At 37.8% G+C, this 19,337-nt stretch overlaps 1 long non-coding RNA gene across 1 annotated transcript in view; it reads right to left on the bottom strand.

Moving 5' to 3' along the window:
• LOC108396028 (uncharacterized) overlaps positions 1-19,337 on the bottom strand; it is a 122,743-nt gene that overhangs the window by 26,552 nt on the left and 76,854 nt on the right. Inside the window, exon 4 of the long non-coding RNA XR_005060834.2 lies at positions 7,445-7,587. This is a non-coding gene — a long non-coding RNA (uncharacterized lncRNA). The remainder of the gene's footprint in view (positions 1-7,444; positions 7,588-19,337) is intronic.

The raw sequence follows: 19,337 nt of genomic DNA, 5'->3' as shown, positions 1-19,337 counted from the left end.
ACAACTCTTAAGTAGAATTCATGCCTCACAACAAAATTACCGAGTATCATAATTCTTCCAAGTGGTAAAGATACCTCAAGACAAATGCTGGGCATAAAAGCCACAGGGCATAAATATGCAAAGAAGTAAAAAGCTAACCTTTTCAAACAATAAGGCTTCTCTCTAACTTACCAACTTTACAGTTCCCTGTATGGCCCCGGAAGATGACTGGTTAGCCAGAGACGGGTAAGATTCCTCAAGGGAGGAACAACCTAAGACAGGCACAGTCGCAGGGGGGCCATCAGGTGAGAAATTGGGGATCAACAGAGGTGAGGCTTAGAACTCCAACCCCCCCTGTTTTGAGAGAAATCTTCTGCATCCGTGGATATTTTGTTGCCCTTGTCTAGCTTGGATTAATACTTAGACTGTAGGCACACACCTGATCATCTACATTTGCCCTCTTACAGCACTAAACTATGTTTTCTACCTTTCATCTTGCATCTACCTACCACTTCAGCATTTTATTAAAAATAATAATAATAATAATAACAATAATAATAAGGGAGAAATGTGGGATTCACATATAAATGAAGTATAAAAATCAAACGAATATTCATATTTGACCTGATTGTTTATAGTTCATAATGCGTGATCAAAACCGAAAGTTTCTGTGATGACTGCCCTTGCACTGTTCACCATGTAAGAACTTGTTCATTATGCTTCAGAAGATTGGAGACTGTTGAGAACTAGTCTTGGGGTGGATTAATGATTGTGCATTGAGTCCCCTATACAGAATTTTATTGTTGTTAACAACCATTTGATCAATAAATATGAGAGATGCCCTCTCAAAAAAAAAAGAGGGAATAAAAATGTTCTAGAGAAAGCTATCATGTACTAAGACATATTTTCAATTTGGAAATTTCATCACATGATGAAGACATTATGTAATAAGCAATGTGAAAAAAATCAATGTCAGAATAAAGGTGTAATCAACCTGCAAAAAAAACAGACAAGTGTTAACAAGGGTGTGGAGAAAAGGGAACCCTTGTTCACTGTTGGTGGAAGTGTAAATTGGCACAGCCATTATGGAAAACAGTATGGAGGTTCTTCAAAAAATTAAAAATAGAACCGCCATATGATTCAGCAATTGCACCTCTGTGAATATACCTGAAGGAATTTAAACTACTATCTTGAAGAGATAGATATCTGTGCTCCCATGTTCATTGCAGCATTCTTCACAATAGCCAAGATATGGAAACAACCTAAGTGTCCACCAGGTAAAGATGTGTTATATATATATATAATTGGAATATTATGCAACCATAAAGGAAGGAAATCCTGCCATTTGCAGTAACATGAATGAACCTAAAGAGCACTGTCTAAGTGAAATAAGTCAGACAGAGAAAGACAAATATCTAGATGTAGAATCTAAAATATTTGAACTCATAGAACCAGAGAGTAGAACAGTGGTTACCAGGGGCTGGGGGTTGGGGAAAATAAGGAAATACTGGTCAAATTTTCAGTTGTAAGATGAATAGGTTCTAGGGATTGAATGTGCAGCATGGTGACTACTGTTAATAATATTGTATACATGAACTTTGATAAAAGAGTAGATCTTAAGTGTCTAGCCACATACAGACACAAATGGTAACTATGTGAGGTGATGGATGTGTTAAAACATAATTTTGGGAATCAGTTCACAATGTATATATGTATTAAATCATCACATTGTGCACCTCAAAAAAATCACATTGTACAATCTAAATATATACAATTTTTATTTACCAAACATACTGCCATAAAGCTGGGGGGAAAAACCCAGAGATATTCTCCAATGTTTTTCTCTAAAATCTTTACTCTCTCCCAACCCCCACTGAACACACATTCAAATCTGCAATCCATCTTGGAATTTATTTTGTCTGATGTGAAATAGTGGTCTTAATACATTTTTACAAAAAATATAGAAATCAAATGGATCCAACACTGTTTTGAAAGGAATATTCTTCAGCACTAAGGGTCATTTTACTATATGTGTAGGTCTATTTATGAGCTTTTTATCCTTGGTAAGTGTATTGGTTTTCTATGGCTGCCATAAAAAATTACCACGAATTTAGTGGCTTTAAATAACACCCATTTTTTTATCTCACAGCTCTGTGAGTCAGAAGTGGGTGTACTGTGGCTCTTCTGGGTCCTCTGCTTAGTGTTTAACAAGGTGAAATAATAATGTTGGCAGGGCTGGGCTCTTATCTGGAAGCTCTAGAGTTGAATTTGCTTCCAAGGTCATTCAGCTTGTTGGTTGAATTCAATGCCTTGTGGTTGTAGGACTGATTTCCCACTTCCTTACTGGCCATCAGCTGGGATTTAATTTTTGCTTCGAGAAGTTGTGCATTCCTTCTCCCACTTTCCATGTGGCCCTCTCTAGCAACAGCAAATCAAGTTCCTCTCAAACTCAGAATCTCTCTTATTTACCCTCTGCTGCCTTCCTCTTTTGCTTTTAAGGACTCATGTGATTACACTGGGCCCATCAGGATAAGCCAGTATAATCTCCCTATTTTAAGGTCAGTTGAATAGTAACTGCAATTATATCAGCAAAGTTCTTTCACAGCAGTATTTCATTTAGATTTGACTAAATAACAGTGAATGGTAATCTTAAGGGGATGGGTTGGGGATTAGCATCTTTAGAATTCTGCTACCATAGTTGCTTTGTCTATCCTTGCACCATCACCACAGTTTTATTATAGTTTTATAATACTTTCTGACATGTGGTACTGTAAGTTCAGCTGTTCTTCAAGATTATCTGGGCTAACATACGTATATTTGGGATACCAGAAGAAGAGATAAGGGTAGAGAGGCAATATTCAAATAGATAATGGCCAATTTTTTCTAAAACTGATAAAAAAACATCATAGATAGATATTGTCAAATGCCTTGAAATGTTTTGCAACAATTTACTGTTTCATTAACCGTGTATAAGAAGGCTTATTTACCTCTAGGCATGACACTTTATTTAAAATAAAGTCGTCTTTATTTTAAAAAGAAATGCTAATCTGACAGGTAAAATATGCAATACTCTCAGATTTTCAGTTATGCAATTAAGCATTGTTCATGTTTGCCATTTATATTAATTTCTGTGAATGGTCTTTTCATATCCCATTGTCAATGGTCTTGGTTTGCTTTTTTATTGCCATTTAGAAAGTTTACAAGTTTATGAAGTTAAGCTTACCAGTTTACTTTTATTGCTTTTGTGTTTGGGGTCATGTTTATAAAGGCCATTCCCCTTTCAAGATTAAAAAAGTATCCCTCATTTTTTTTCCAGAATATTTTTTGGTTTCTGAGGGAATATAAACAGAATCTCAGTGTGCAATATAAGATCATAAAATCAAAAGTTGTCTTTGAGGACATCGAGTGTAATATCTTCTCTGATTTAATAATCTTTCTGCAACATCCCTGAGAAAGTCTTCAAAGCTCTTCTTTCTATGACTGTAAACTCACTGCCTTGTAAGGTGGCCTGTGGCATTACTGGACAGTTTTTATTATAGGACATTTCTTTTTTGTTTTGCCATAAGTGGTCTTAAATTCAGAGGTGAATAATAATGTTGGTGAAGGGACATAGAATCATATCGTAAGAGGACTATCTCCAAGAGCCTGGGGATGTTTCTTTTGTTAAAAAGTATATTTAGGCAAGACAGGTGGCTGTCTGAGAATATGTAAAGGATCATCCTATATAAATCAGATTAAATTAACTCTAAAAAAAAAATTCTGAAGTTAAACAAAATGCAAATCCACTCACTCCTTCTGACATATACTTAGGTGTACCCCAGGTATAAGGCTCTAAACCAGGCACTGGGCATATCGACAAGATATAGATGAGAAGGGAACATGCCAAGAGTCTTCAACTCACATTTATTTTTGGTGGTGAGAGATGAATATCACTAAATAATGTGATAAAAGCAGAGATAAAAGTGAAGGGGTAGAGGGAAATAGACAGAGCAAGTAATTATGATGGGAACGGAAAATGTTCCATAAGAGAGAGAACATTTGAACTGGGCCATGAGAAAGCAGCGGTCTCTTTATCTGTCTTTCTTTTACTTATTAACATACAATAAAATTTATTATTTTTGATGTTCAGCTCTCTATGAATAGTTTTGAGAAATGTTTAAAATTATGCAACCACCATGACAATCAAGATACAGAACAGTTTTATCACCTCAAAAAAATTCCTCCATCCTACCCATTTGTAGTCAAGTCCTCCCCAGATCTAATCACTGGCACTGATCTGTTCCTATAATAGTTTCACCTTTTCTGTAGTGTGATGCAAACACTGTTTTGCATTCCAAATATCTCTATGTGAGAGTCACCCTGCATCCTTGCCAGCCCTTATTTTGTTTTGTTTTGTTTATTTTAGCCATTCTGCTAGGCCAGTAGTGGTATCTCTTGGTGGTTTTAATTTGCATTTCTCTGAGGATTACTGATGTCAAGCCAGGCAGATTGTGGATATCATTGTCACTTTTCAAGTCTACACTGGCTGTTCCAACTCCACTCCATTCCCTGTCTGCTCACCTATGCCTTTGAGAACATAGAGGTGGTCAAGTTTGAAGGCCTTAACTTTCTGCCATTCTACTTCCAAACATAAAAAGATAGTTTTTGCCTCCAAATCTCTTTTCAGAGAGGGCAATGTCTCTCCCTCCCAAGGCCAGTCTGTCCTCTCTCCTGCCTGGGGCGTTCCAGGCTCCCACCTCTGGGAATCTCAGTACGGACAACAACTTCTCTGTCAGTCTCTCTGTTACTGGCTTCTTCCCTCTGGGCTAGGCCTTTTTTTATCTATTCTCAAATTTTGCATACACCAGAATCACCTGTAGAATTTGTTAAGCCTCCTAGGACTTCCTCATTTAGTGGGTCTGGAATGGGGCTGACAATATGCATCTCTAACAAGTTTGCAGGTGAAGCTGATGCCGCTGGTCAGGGATTGCACTGGGAGAGACCCTGTGTTATGGTAAGTGATGAGGTGACAGTTCCAGGATTCCAAGCAACAAGTCAAAGGATTACCCTACCATCCCTTTAATCTCTACCTAACACAATCCTAGAAAGGACAGACACAGCTGACTTTGCCTGCAACACAAACTCCAAGAGGATGTCAAACAGGGAGGCCTTCTGACACTTTCTTTTTCCTCCCATGGCCACATCGTATCATAACCCCATCAATTCATTTGAGCCCAACTTGATGGGCAGGCTCTTTCTAAACCACCTTAAGTCAGGGAAAAGCAGCACAGCTCACAGGCATTTCCCAAACATTTCCCAAACATATGTATAATTTGTCTTCTGAGAGAGGTGCATGCAGAAAGTGTGTGTGCCTTACTTAAAAAAAAAAGTCAATGGTCACAATTTGCTTATCTTATTTATTTTGCAAAAGAAGGGAGAAAATAATTCATTTTACTGTGAATATTAAGGGAGTTTCCAGCCTATAAATGAATATTTAGGCAAGGGTCTGCCAAAACAAACAAGCTCAAAATTTAAAAGGCATTTTTTCCCAGTATCAAGGGAAGAAAGATATAACTACATTATACCTAGATTGCTATCTTTACTGATGGCAATATTTTGTAAACACCATAGATACTTTTCTAGGGAAAAAATATTGTCCCAGGACTTCCATAATTGGTTTAAATACAGTGGGCCATTTCCTGGGAAGAACAGGCTTTTTCTTGGACTTCAGTGACAAGTTAACGACAGTGGCTACATCTCCACGGGACTACGGTCTCAGAAGGCACTTGGGAGTTTCTGAGGTCTGGGATTATGGCAGATTTTATGAATTGCACTTCCTGCTTGGGAACTATAAGTGAATGATCTTTATTATCACTGACATCAATCTATATTTATATTTTAAATTCATATTTTAAATGTTTGTTTTAGCCATTCTGATAGGCAAATAGTGGTATCTCTTTGTAGTTTTAATTTGCATTTCCCTGAGGATTGTTGATGTCAAGCCAGGAGGATTGTGTATATTATTGTCACTTTTCAATTGATAATCACCTTTCTAGTAGTCATCACCCAGAGAAAGGCATAAATGAGATTGATTTAGGGACTGGCAAAGCTCAGGATACTGGAAACAGACCCAACGCTCTGAGATTGATCCTACTGGGGTAGGAGACTACAGTGTCCCATGAAAGCTGCTCCACATCATGAGCTTGGTAACTGTTGCAAGGAAGATCCCACAAACAAATCTGGCTGAAAGCCACCTGGCTGGGGTAAGAGTATCAATACACAAGACCAGTATTTACAGGTCAAGATGTTGTGGGGTAGGGTGGAAGAAAACAGGATTAAATAAGGCATTTGGTATTAATCAAGGCAAGTTCCCAGATCTTTCACTGAAAGATTCCTAAAACGTAATTATTAGACCTGAAGACCACCAGACCAATAGAGCACAAGTAAAAGATGATGAATTCTCATTTCCTTTAAGCTTTTTAAAAATTGTGTCTTGTAGACACAGGGTGTCTTGCCTGAGAGTTTCACCCCCAGGCAAGTTCACTGTGGATTCAGTGAGACCTAGAAATGACAATAGAACAGTTCTTAGGGTAAAAGGATTTATACCTGGCTTTATTCCCACAACAGTAGGTAGGTCAGTAGGTGGGGCACTAGACTCACATCCCAGTCCAACAGTCTACAGGCCTGTAACCCTCCTCCATCTCTGCTTCTGCCCAGAGCGCTGGGAAGAGCTATTTATATAGTGACTCAGTCAGTAATAGCTCATTGCCTACGGGTGTGGAAGAAGTAGCCTAGCAGCAGGCCAGTTACATGAAGTAGTTTAGGTTCAGGTGAGGATCCTGGCCACAGGAATTTCCATTTTCCCACACAGTGATGGCAAACATCTGGTATCCTGAGTGTGGCTCAAGAAAATCAGTCCATTGCTGGCAGGTGCCTCAAGGAGAGTGCCTGTCTCTAACCTGTGCTGGGCCCTCAATACTGCATCCTTCTTAGAGCCTCTTAGTTTTCTCTCCTATTCTCCACAAAACCTATTTTAAACCTCATTACTTTTTAAAAATCCCCACTCCCTCCCCTGTTATTTTTAGCAGATTGTGGGGAAAATTGAAGTTTCTATGGCCAAGATCCTCACCTTAGCCTGAACTACCTGATAATATAATTGGCCTACTGCTCTGCACGGAGGCAGAGAGGAGGTGGATTACAGACCTGTAGACTGCTGGATGCAGATGTGATTCCAGTGCTCGACCTACAGCCATGAGAATAAAGCTGGGTATAACCCTTTCACCCTAAGAACATTCCACTGTCATTTCTTGGTCTCACTGAGTCCGTAGTGAATCTTCCCAGGCTGAAACCTTTGGCATGACAAGATTAACTCAGCTTCCACTGTATACCATCAAATGGGATGTACCCCAAATCCCTGAGCTCCAACAACCAATTTTTCACATCTGTAGCTGTTTTCACCCTTGCATCAGTATGGAAGAGGCATTACCTTGTATATAGGCAGGTTTCCACCTCTGTTATGTTCTCATTCCCTCCTCCTCAGGAGCCTTCCATCAGACATCGGTACCTTGCTTCTGTGTCTTTCTGCTGCTGTTTCCATTCAGCATTAAACAGGTGCTTGGACTTTCTCATCTTAAAAAAAAAAAATTCCTCTATTCCTCTATCACTTTCTCATTTGCATCACAACCAAGCCTCCAGGAAGCTTTATCTATGCGCATCTTCCCTTCTCAAGTCCCATTTACCATTCAATCCACTGCAATCTGGGTCCAACTATCCCCTCTCCCCCCGCCACACACTACCACCGAAGCTACTCTGGGAAAGCGATTTACTGAGACCCTTCTTGTTAAATCCAGCAGACATTTTTAGCTCTTTTCTCATTTGACTTTTCTGCAGCATTGTCATTATTGAATAATGCCTCCTGTTTGAAACTCACTCCTCCCTGGCCTTGCCTGATCCAGTTCCTTCTTGATTTCTCCCTACCTTCATTATGTTTAATAAGTATTTGCATCCTGATTTAAACCAACCATGAAAAAAATTATGACATTTGTAAGCCAATGGGGAATTTATACTTATTTTTTTTTCCAATAATGTAAGTAGCTCAAAAACCAAAATCATGACTTTTACTATAAAAATACAAGATTTCTAGCTGGAGAACAAAGATGGAGGTAAGGGCCCTGAGATAATACCTAGCCCAACTTCCTTCCATTAGACCCAGTTTACAGATTAGGAAATGGAGGCACCAGGAAATTAACTGAATTGCCCAAGAACATATAAAAATAGAATCTATCTTCTATTGTTTATGAACACTTACTCTTTCTGTGATTATATTAACGAATCACCGTGAATTTATTAAGGCATGATTTTGGTATTGTGGCTACATTAAAAAACCTTATTTATTGGAGATAATACTGAAATATTTGTGGATGAAATGATTGCTAATGTATGCTTCAAAATAAAACAGAAGTGGGGAAATGAATCATTGGTATAGATGAGACAACAATGACCATGAAGTGCTAATTACTGAAGCTGAGTGATATGTGTCTAAGATTTCATTTTATTTGTGTATTCGTTGTATATGTTTGAAATTCTCCATAATAAAAATGTTTAAAAATCAAAAACACTATACTAGATGTCTGTTTTTGACTCTGACACACTGTCTAGTACCTATGATAAACAACTATGAACTATACATTGGAGTTCTAACCAACTGGAGGGGAGACACCTAATTGGCCCCTGATACTCATTGTCCCCTGACACCCAAGAAAGACCACACCTTAGGACAATGACATTCTAGCTCAAAAATGAAGACTAGATCTTCCTCACCCAAGTTTAAAAACAAGATTCAAAAGTATCATGTCAATCCACAAGTACCTTGATTGCTTCCAGAACAAAAGTCAATACCATCTAAAAGAGACAACAAAATCTAGACACTCAACAATGTAATACACACAAGTAAACATGATCCATAACAAGGAGAAAAATCAGATAATACAAATGGACACAGAAATTATAGAGATGATTAAATTAGCAGATGAAGACTTTAAAACCACTTTTATAAATATGTTCAAGGAATTAAAAGAAACTATGAAGATGATGAGAGGAGAGTTGGAGGAGTCTTAATAAGGAAATGGAAACTTAAAAGATAGTGAAATGGAACTTATAGAGCTAAAAAATGCAATGTTTGAAATTAAAAATTCCCTGGTTAAACCAATAGTAATGACAACTGCAAACTCAAGAAGAAAAGATGAATGAACCTGAAATAATGGCAGTAGGAACTGGCCAAACTACCAAATAAAGGGGGAAAATTGTGAGAAAGAATGAACAAGGGCAGGAACTCTCACTGATTGCTGGTGGGAATGCAAATGGTACAGCCACTTTGGAAAAACAGTTTGAAAATTTCTTATAAAATTAAGCATACTCTTTACTATATTACCCAGCAATTGTGCTCTTTTGTATTTACCCAAGTGAAGTGAAAATGCATGTCAACACAAAAACAAGCACATGGATGTTTATACCAGCTTTATTCATAACTACCCAAACTTGGAAGTAACTAGGACATCCTTTAGTAGAATGGATAAACACTGTGGTACATCCAGACAATGGAATATTATTTAGTGATTAAAAAGAAATGAGCTATCAAGCCACGAAAAGACATGAGGAATGTTAAGTGCATATTTTTAAGTGAAAGAGACCAGTTTGAAAAGGTTATATACTATATGATTCCAACTACATGATATTCTGGAAAAGGTGAAACTATGAAGACAGTAAAATGACCCATGGTTTTCCAGGGCTCAGGTAGAAGGGAGATGAATAGGCAGAGCACAGAGAATTTTTAGGGCAGTGAAATTACCCTCTATGAAGCTAAATGGTGGATACATGTCATCATATATTTGTGAAAACCCATAGAACAAAAAGTGAACCTTAATGTAGACTATGGACTTAAGTTAATACACTGTATCAATAGTGACTCACTAATTGTAACAAATGTACCACACTAATTCAAGTTAGGAATATCTGAAACTGTATGCATGAAAGAGGGGTGTATATGGGAACTCTCTGTACTTTCTGTTCAATTTTTCTGTAAACCTAAAACTGTTCTAAAAAGTTATTGTTATTTTTTTAAAAGGAACAAGGGCTCAGTGATCTTTGGGACATGGAGAGGTGCAGCATATGGGTGGTTGGGATTATAGGAAGAGTCGGGGAAGAATTTTGAGGAAATAATGCTTGAAATTTTTTCATATTTGATGGAAAATATCAACACACAGGTCTTATTTTTCAGTCAATACCAAGAAGGATAATCATAAAGAAAACCACTCCAAGAGTACATTGTAGTTAATTGCTGAAAACCAATGATAAGAGAAGATCTTTCCAACAGCCAGAGGGAAAGACACATTACATACAGGGAAAATACGGTATGTATGATGTCTTAGGTCGTCAAATCCAATGCAAGTCAAGAGACAATGGAATGACATTTTTAAATTTCTGGAGGGGGTGGACAGTGGGACCTATCAATCTCTATTAACCTATAATTGCATATCCAGCAAATATAGTCTTCAAAAATGAAGGTGAAATAAAGACATTTTCTTATCAGCAAACCTGCACTGCAAGAAATGTTACAGGAAGTTCAGGATGAAGGAAAATGATACGAGAGGGAAACTTAGATTTACACAAAGGAATAATGAGTAAAATGGTAATATATAATATAGAAAGTCTATTTTTGATTCTGCAAGCGTATTTCTGAAAAATCCAAATGTAGATGTTTTAGGTAGTCATGTTTAGATGTTTAGGCTACTGTAGTTGTCCAATATCATGCTTCAAAAAAAATTACAGCATTCATTAGAGCGTCTGAAAAAAACTGGTCATGAAATAGTAATACGGAGCATTTAACTAATGCACTATTATCTCATGTTTCTCTTTTCCTGATTCTTTTGGCTAATTAATTAGAATATTATTTAAAAATGAAGAGAATGTATACTAAATTCATTAGCATTTAAATAATATTTAGATAGTCATTTCTTTCTCTTTATAATTTTCACCTTTTGATTTACCTATTATATCATTCTTCCCTCCCTAGCCAATCTGCGCATTTCAGTCTTCCTCATATGCACTTTCAAACCAATTATTAAAAAGAGTATCTGAGATTGGTATTAAAGAGAATCTAGAAGGGAGACATACATATTTCTTTCTAAGTTCTTCCTGCAGTTTGGGTTACAGACAATTTTTTTTTATTTTTGTAATAACATTATACATGCAATTTCATGTCCTATTTTTTACTTGATGCTAAATAATACCATTTTTATATATCTGTATAATATTCCATGCAATATCTTTAATTCTTTTATTCATTCTTGTATTTCATGTAATTTAGGGGTTTGTTTCAGTTTGGACTTTCTGGTTGAAGGGTAGATGGTTTTAATGGATAACCCTGTGTTCACATGTTTTAGGTTTTATTTATTCTTGTGTGAATTGTCTGTTTCAGATCTAAGGCTGGTTCTAGTAACATCTCTATTACAACTGAATAATCATTCACATCACAGACATTTGTTTTCAACTTTCCCCTTTTCTCCATTTTCTCCCTCTTGCATCCCACCACTAAAATGTGTGACCTCATCCATCGTGCACAGTCCAATTCAAATTTTCCCTCTTCATTTAACTTTATCTGCACTTCTTTTATCCTTTGTAGTGCAGTATATATAGTGATGATTGATAAATATGTAGGTGTGTTGACTTAAAATTGAATAAGAAGTGTGTTGATTTAAAATGAAATTTAAGTCAGAGACGGGTAAGATTCCTCAAGGGAAGAACAACCTAAGACAGGCACAGTCACAGGGGGGCCATCAGGTGAGAAATTGGGGATCAACAAGGTGAGGCCTAGAACCTCACCCAGCCTGTTTTGAGAGAAATCTGCATCCGTGGATGTTTTGTTGCCCTTGTCTAGCTTGGATTGATACTTAGTCTATAGGCACAGACCTGATCATCTACACTTGCCCTCTTACAGCACTAAATTATGCTTTGTATCTTTATCTTGCATCTACTTACCACTTCAGCATTTTATTTAAAAAAAATAATAAGGGAGACATGTGGGATTCACATATAAATCAAGTATAAAAACCAAATGAATAATCATATCTGACTTGATTGTTTATAGTTCATGATGCGTGATCAAAACCGAAAGTTTCTGTGATATGACTGCCCTTGCACTGTTCACCATGTAAGTACTTATTCACTATGTAAGAACTTGTTCATTATGCTTCAGAAGATTGGAGACTGTTGAGAGTTAGGCTTGGGGTTGATTAATGATTGTGCATTGAGACCCCTATACAGAATTTTATTGTTGTTAACCATTTGATCAATAAATATGAGAGATGCCCTCTCAAAAAAAAAATGTGATTTAATCTGGAACTAGTATCTGGAACTCAATGCAAATTAGTTTAACAACATTGTTTTATATAAAGTTGTGAAAGTTTAGGGAAATCTTAATGATTTTGCCAATTTAATTAACTTATTTTGTACGGAGTACTATGTATGTAAAAGAAAACCTAAGTTTAATTCTAAATGACTTAAATGTTTAAATGATAAGAAACCATTGTGATATATAACTTAATAGGTGTCATATTATCATAGTGGTACAAAATAAAATGGTGTGTTTTATCATTGATGACACCTTGAGTTCAACAAATAGGTCCTTGAGGTCAGATATGGTGGGAAGGAGAGGATACACTCTGCAAACCTGAAAGAAAGGCCCAAGGAGGAGGATAGGAGCAGAGAAACCAGGACTTGGAAGATATCAAAAGCAAATGTCAAAATTTTGTGTCCAGGCAGAAATATCAGCAGAGTTAACACCACCTTGCATGATTCCCTCATGTGTGCTAGGTTTGTCTCCACAAATAGATGATAAATTTTGTGGCAGTAAAGGTGGTATTCTTCCCCCAAAGAGTGGGCAGAGCCCTCAGATTTCAAGTGTCCACTTGGTGCATAGTGGCTGTGCATCGCTATGGGCGTACACCCACCAGAGAGAGATTTCTGTTTTAAACTCTGACCAGAAACCCAAATCGTCCTTTCCTATTTCTAGTCTTGAGAGTTAGTATGCATCAGAGTGTTATTAGTATATAAAATTGTGGCTCTTCATTTAGACCACTCTGCTAACTGGACATCCCCCTGACTGTACTCTCATGCCTATTTATGAATATTTGAATATCACAAAAAGAAACCAACAGAACTTTGCTAGTAACAACAGAGAAACTGATGTTCACAAAGAGGCATGGAAATCTTTAAAGTTCACCCCCCAAATTATCTTATGGTATACTTTATAGATTTTTTCACTGTTCTTAATTTTAAAAGATTTTTTAAAACCTCAACACTTAATAGGGAAAAATAAACCAACAAGAGACTGATGCAAGAGAAAGTGATACTTAAAGATAGCTACGAGGACATAATCCTAAAATCCAGTAACCATTGGTTAAATCGGTGGATTTGCTCGCTGTTGACAGTGGTAACCTCACCAAAACATTTCACTCTGTATAGAATGAGATTTTGGAGGAAAGGTCAGTCCCCAGATCTTTTGTGTATTGGAAATACCTTTACTTTTGATTAAAGCTTGCAGGCCTATTCTGGAAACAACTCTGTTTTCATTACTCAATGTACTTTAAAACCTGCATGCAACTCAGGAAAGAGATGTTATTAAAATTTTTATAGTTATTTATGTTAAAAATGGCTGTGCACTGCTGTGGCTTATTTATTTATTTTTTTAAATTTTTTATTAAGGTATGATTGATATACATTCTTATGAAGGTTTCACATGAAAAAACAATGTGGTTACTACATTTACCCATATTATCAAGTCCCCACCCATACCCAATGCAGTCACTGTCCATCAGTGTAGCAAGTTGCCACAGATACACTATGTCCCTTCTCTGTGATACACTGTTCTCCCCGTGATCCCCCACACCATGTGTACTAAACGTAATACCCCTCAATCCCCTTCTCCCGCCCTCCCCACCTGCCCTCCCACACCCCTCCCCTTTGGTAACCACTAGTTCATTCTTGGAGTCTGTGAGTCTGCTGTGCTGTGTCTTATTTTTAAGCCAATATTCTCTTCATAAAAAAATATTTCCATCAATTTATGATTATCTTTTCAATACAGGATTTGTTTTGGAAATTTGTTAATAGCCTTTCAAGAAATCTAAATAAATTATGTTGACTGGTTACCCTTTGTCTACATTTCAAATTAACCCCTTTCTTCCCAAAAGGATAATATAATTTTACTACAGCTTCCACACTCTGAAAAAACGGAATCTGAAGTAGTGGCAAAATGACAAAACAAGAATTCCAATTAAGAGTTCAGAAGCCCCACCCAGAGTCATTATCTTCAACTTACAACCACTACATTATTTCCCCTGCAGCTGAACATAAATTCACAAACAAAAATTGTGACTTAGGTGGGGGAAACAAAATGGATGGAGAAGAATTTTGCAAATAGGTACCTAACAGATTAATAACATATGTACTTTTTATGTTTGTGCATGTAAGAAAGATATACAACATGTATGTCTTATATGTTAATACAAAATGCATATGCATGTTTTCTTTGTGTGTGTTTACAATGTGTGTGTACATACAAGGTGATTCTGATGAGTTCACCGTACAGATACAGGCTGGAGGCAGAGAAGAGGGTGGGGAAGGAGGTCTGAGAGTATTCAGGATAGAGGGGTACATCTGTGCAAGGACATGGAGGGAGGAAATGAAGCTTGTTCCCTGTGAAGCTCAACTCAAAATACCTCAAATTTGAGTCATCATCTTTTGCTGTTCCAGTGGGAGGATGGAAAGAGGAGAATATTTTGGAAAGATTTTTGGGAAACAAAATCACAGTGCAGTGAGCTAGAGATTCACACCTGACTTTCAGGACCAGGTCTGCCACTAGCCAGCCCTGAAACCTAGGGCAACCTCCTCTACCTTTGGGGCCTCCATTTTCTCATCTGCAAAATGTGGGGGCAGTAAATCATTCCTCATTCAGCTGTAGGAATATTAAAGAGTCCTTACTAGACTCTACTGATTATCCCCTTTCTATAATGTCAATCCCATCACCTCTTTGGGTTCCTTCCCCCAGAACCTCAACATGCTTGAGCTTCTCCCATCCTTCATTTGAAAAAAAAAAGCCTCCCATAAGTCTTTATTTTTTCTAGCCTTCTGTCTTTCTTTGCTTTAGTGTCCTTTACTTCGTCTTGGTTAACTTGATGCCAAATGCTGTTCAGCACTTTCCCAAATAATTTTTCTGATGCACCAATTCCATAAAATGTTAAAGCAATAGGATTACTGAAGAAAAAGTGCCTGCTAAGGTCAAATACATTTAGGTAATGCAGAGCTAGAATTAAACAAGGCTCTTTTACTAGCTGATTTCTCAGAGCCTTTAATATACTAATGTGCATTATAAGTCTCTGAGAGGTGAATAAATAGTGTACAGTTTTTTAAAAATTTAATTGACCATATGAATCTTTTTCCTGAAGAATCATATGACACTAATATCCCCCCAAAACAACTTTTTGAGAGAGGAGACAAAGCTCAAACTCTGACATATGGTTACCACATCCTTCTTTTTCCCATTGCCTAAATTTTGGGAAATTCTAGTCTGGGATTTCTGACTCTCTCCAACTGTACCCTCCCAATAGTCAACTAGGTCATAATTGGCTGAGTTAAAAGATGTTCAGTTAGTACAAGAACTCTTCAATTAATATAGGAAAGTGACATAAAAGCTTTCAGTGATCATTAAGAAGGATGGGATGAAGATGGTTCCACTTCTCATTCCTCTTAAGGCAAAGGCTTTAGAAGATCAAATCTTGTTGATTCAGTTTTGAGAAGTATAGAAATAAAAAAACAAATGTACAACTCTGATAAGGGATGTTGATAATGGGGGACACTATGCATGTGTAGAGGTAGAGAGCATATGGGAAGTCTATGCCTTCCACTCAGTTTTCCTATAAACCTAAAACTTCTCTAAAAATTAAGTCTGTTTTTGTAAAACAAAAAAAGAAACACTGAAAAACCACATAAACAAATGTAAGAAGAATTCTGACAGTCTGAAAAACAAGGACCACAGTGCTACTAAATGCTGGATAAAGAAAAGCTTTTCTTACGGATTATTTTTAAATCACTCTAAGATTGATGTAATAGTCAAGAATTTATATCATGTCTGATTTCTACATCATGACAACTTCATTATTCTAGCCACAAGGTTATAAATCATTTTCAGGTCATTAGATTGAATTTTGACTCTTATGGTCTAAAATCCTATGAGACTTGAGAGATAAAGCTAGTAGAACTGTTCCAACTCTTTAAAACATGCTCCTAGGATAATATAAAGGGATAATTGTTTTATATTTTAAGACTTATTTTATCTATTTTGATAAGATTGTATGATGAGCAATTTATACATGTAAATAGCTAATTCAAATAGCTACACATGTAATAGTAAAATATACATGTTACAGCTAATTCATTTCACTAACATTTAAATAGAATAGAGGAGTTCAAGAAATTCCATCCCTCTTAAATAAATAACCCTCTTAAATAAAAAACCTAAACTCCTGGCATTCTTTGCCCTTTCTCTCAATATCCCTGTAAGCATATTCTATTTTCTCTGTCCTGCAGTTTCCGGGCTAGCTTGAGGTGAAATATTTAACTCTATCACTGCAACAAGTGTCTTGACTTGAGAAGTGGGGACCCAGACCCACTGGGATCTGCGGATTGGTAATGTGCCTGTGTGCACCAGACTTGGGCAGGGGAAGTCCACAAAGCCCCTCTTTTCATTCCTCTCCTTTTTTTCTTGCAACCCAGGGAGATTAAATATCGATCTGTTTTGTAGTTGTCAGGGCACTGCTTGGACCTCATTTTCTAATGATACAGTCACAAGGTTTAAAAGCCATAAAGGGATGGCTTTCTTTCTTTCACCGCTCCTTTCCTCTAGGCTAGTCCTATGCCAGGGTCTGCTCCACATGGGAGGAAGCCTACTCATCTCCCCACCTGACTCTTCTATCTGGCCCCAGCTGTGGTCCATCAGCTTCATGCAAGGGACAAGCACGTTCATGTCTTTTCTCTAGTGGTGTCATCTTGTCAGGTACTGGCAGGTGTGCGTTAGTTAGGTCAGTCTCCAGATGCCCAAGGGCGTTATGAGGGCAGATGGAGTGGGGTGGTGGGTGGAGGAGGAAGTACTGGGGAAAAGAAAGAGATCTGGGCTCGCAGCTTCCTTGGTCTGAGTTCATATTGCCTAATAACTTACATAAAAGGAGAGCTCCACAAAACAGCCCATCTTATCAGAATTCTCTAAGAGAGGGATTGGAGTCTAAGACACAACAAAAATTAAAGTGTGACTTCTTTTTCTTGCTATTTTTTCTTGTGCATATACTTCCTCTAGAGGCCACAGGAGAGGGGTGGCTATGGCCAAAAGGAAGACTTGGGTAGGTCTAGATCCCACTGTCACGGTGACCTCTGATGACAGACTCCTTACTGACCATGAGATGCTCAAACAGGGTAAAACAGGCATCTAACTGCCTCCTCTAATTTCTCTGGGACCTAGAAACCCCTGTGAAAGAATCTAATTTCTCTCTGTAATTAGAATATTGGGAATCAAATAACATATAGATGTATTTGGAGTAGTTGTTTTGGAGGGGAAAGACCCACAGAAGCCAAATCACAGAGGAGAAAAAAATGCTGTTCCTTAAAGAAATAAGAAGGAAGGTCTAATTCAGTAGACATTGTCAGACTTGAATGGCAGACAGAGTAGGGTATCGGGGCCATGTGAATTCAGACTGGAGCCCTGCTAGCTCACCTGCCCCCAGGATGCCAAGAAAAGTTTGCGTGATGAGGAAGTGGGAAGACCCACAACAGTCTGCTGTGGGACCCACCCTCTTGCTAGAAACAGGTTTTAACTGAAAACAACTCTGGTTTAAATGGAAAAGTAATTTATTAAAGGATGTCCAGTTTCTCTAATAGCCAGAGAAACAGGATTTGGAGGAAACCTCACCAGCACCCAATGCCCCCAGTCACACTGCAGAGCTCACCACCGGTGCAGCCGCCCTGGATGGGGACACTGCGGCCTGCATCACCAAGACTACTGACTTTGGACAATGGGCTTGGGCACCACCTTCAACTTGTATTATCACCCTCTCTGAAAATGGAATACAGCCTCCTCCAACCTAGCAGAATGGATGCTTCCATTTCTTTAGGATTCAAGCTCTGGCATCTGATTGATGGATTCCATGTCACATGCCTGCTTCAGCTTCCACAGGGGAAAATTAGACATTCCAACAGGGATTCTCATACCCAAACATTAGAAAAATGTTCCGTGGTACTGATAGCCAACGAAGACTGACATGAACCACCTCCTCAGCAGACACTAGAAAGGGAAAGAGTATTCTGATTGGCTGTGGGTAAAATTGTAGTATTTCCAGAATATCTCTCCTAGCTTTAGTTTATCTGCATGTCAATAAGCATTCCTCAGGAGTGGAGAGAGGTTCATCTCCCTTTCAATGGATAATTACCTGGGCAATTGTCCATTGAAAATTTTCCGTAGAGGGCTTATCTGAACCTGAGAGGTGAGGGGGAGGGCTGATTTTGCTTCTGCCAGGGCAGGAAAGAGAGATGGCCCCGGAGCGCAGTTTGTAAGCAATAAACAAATTTTAAACTTTATTTCTCCCTTTGACTGGTTTCTGTTTTAGAGGTATTTTGTCCCGGGATTTCTTTTCCTCACAGTTACTGGTCAATGAGCCTCGGTTAATTTGAGGCTGAGACAAGATGTAAAGCCAAGCAGTCTGGTTCTCAAGAATATGCATTGTTACATATTAGAAAATTCTGCCAAGATAAGCAATCTTACCTAGAAACCACAAACTAGTAGAACCTGGGCACATTTAGCTGATACACAATTTAATTTTGGATGCATCTTAGTCCTTTATCACAGAATGCATAAAAAGATCAGAATAAGAGTTTGTTTCTCTTGCTTTAAAAGTGCTGTTGTAGGATCTGAAGAATCAAAAGTTAGCATAAGTACAGCCATCTTAAGGCCTAAATACCACCCCCTAACCCAGAAGAAGGAAAATCATTAGAATCTTGAAAAACAAGTTAGTTAGCCTGTGTCAATTGTAGTGACCTTTAGTTAGCCAACCGTAAATCAGTTAATCATACATGCCTAGCTTATCTTGCTAGAACCACCCTAGACATTCCGAAGGTGATCTCATCTAACCAGACCCCAGGATGTGGCGCCAGCAAAAGATTTATGAGCCTATAGAAAAAACCCTGTATTGTAATTATGGAAAATTTTACCCCTTTTGAAAATGCTATAAAACCTTCTGGCTTTGTGTGCTCTGGGTCCTCGTTGAGACCCGCTGCGACGG

The sequence above is a fragment of the Manis javanica genome, chromosome 8 (assembly GCF_040802235.1).
Source record: "Manis javanica isolate MJ-LG chromosome 8, MJ_LKY, whole genome shotgun sequence".
In the NCBI taxonomy this organism is placed as follows: Eukaryota; Metazoa; Chordata; class Mammalia; order Pholidota; family Manidae; genus Manis; species Manis javanica.
Note: the sequence above shows the minus strand (reverse complement) of the source record. Positions and strands in the feature narration are given on the sequence as shown.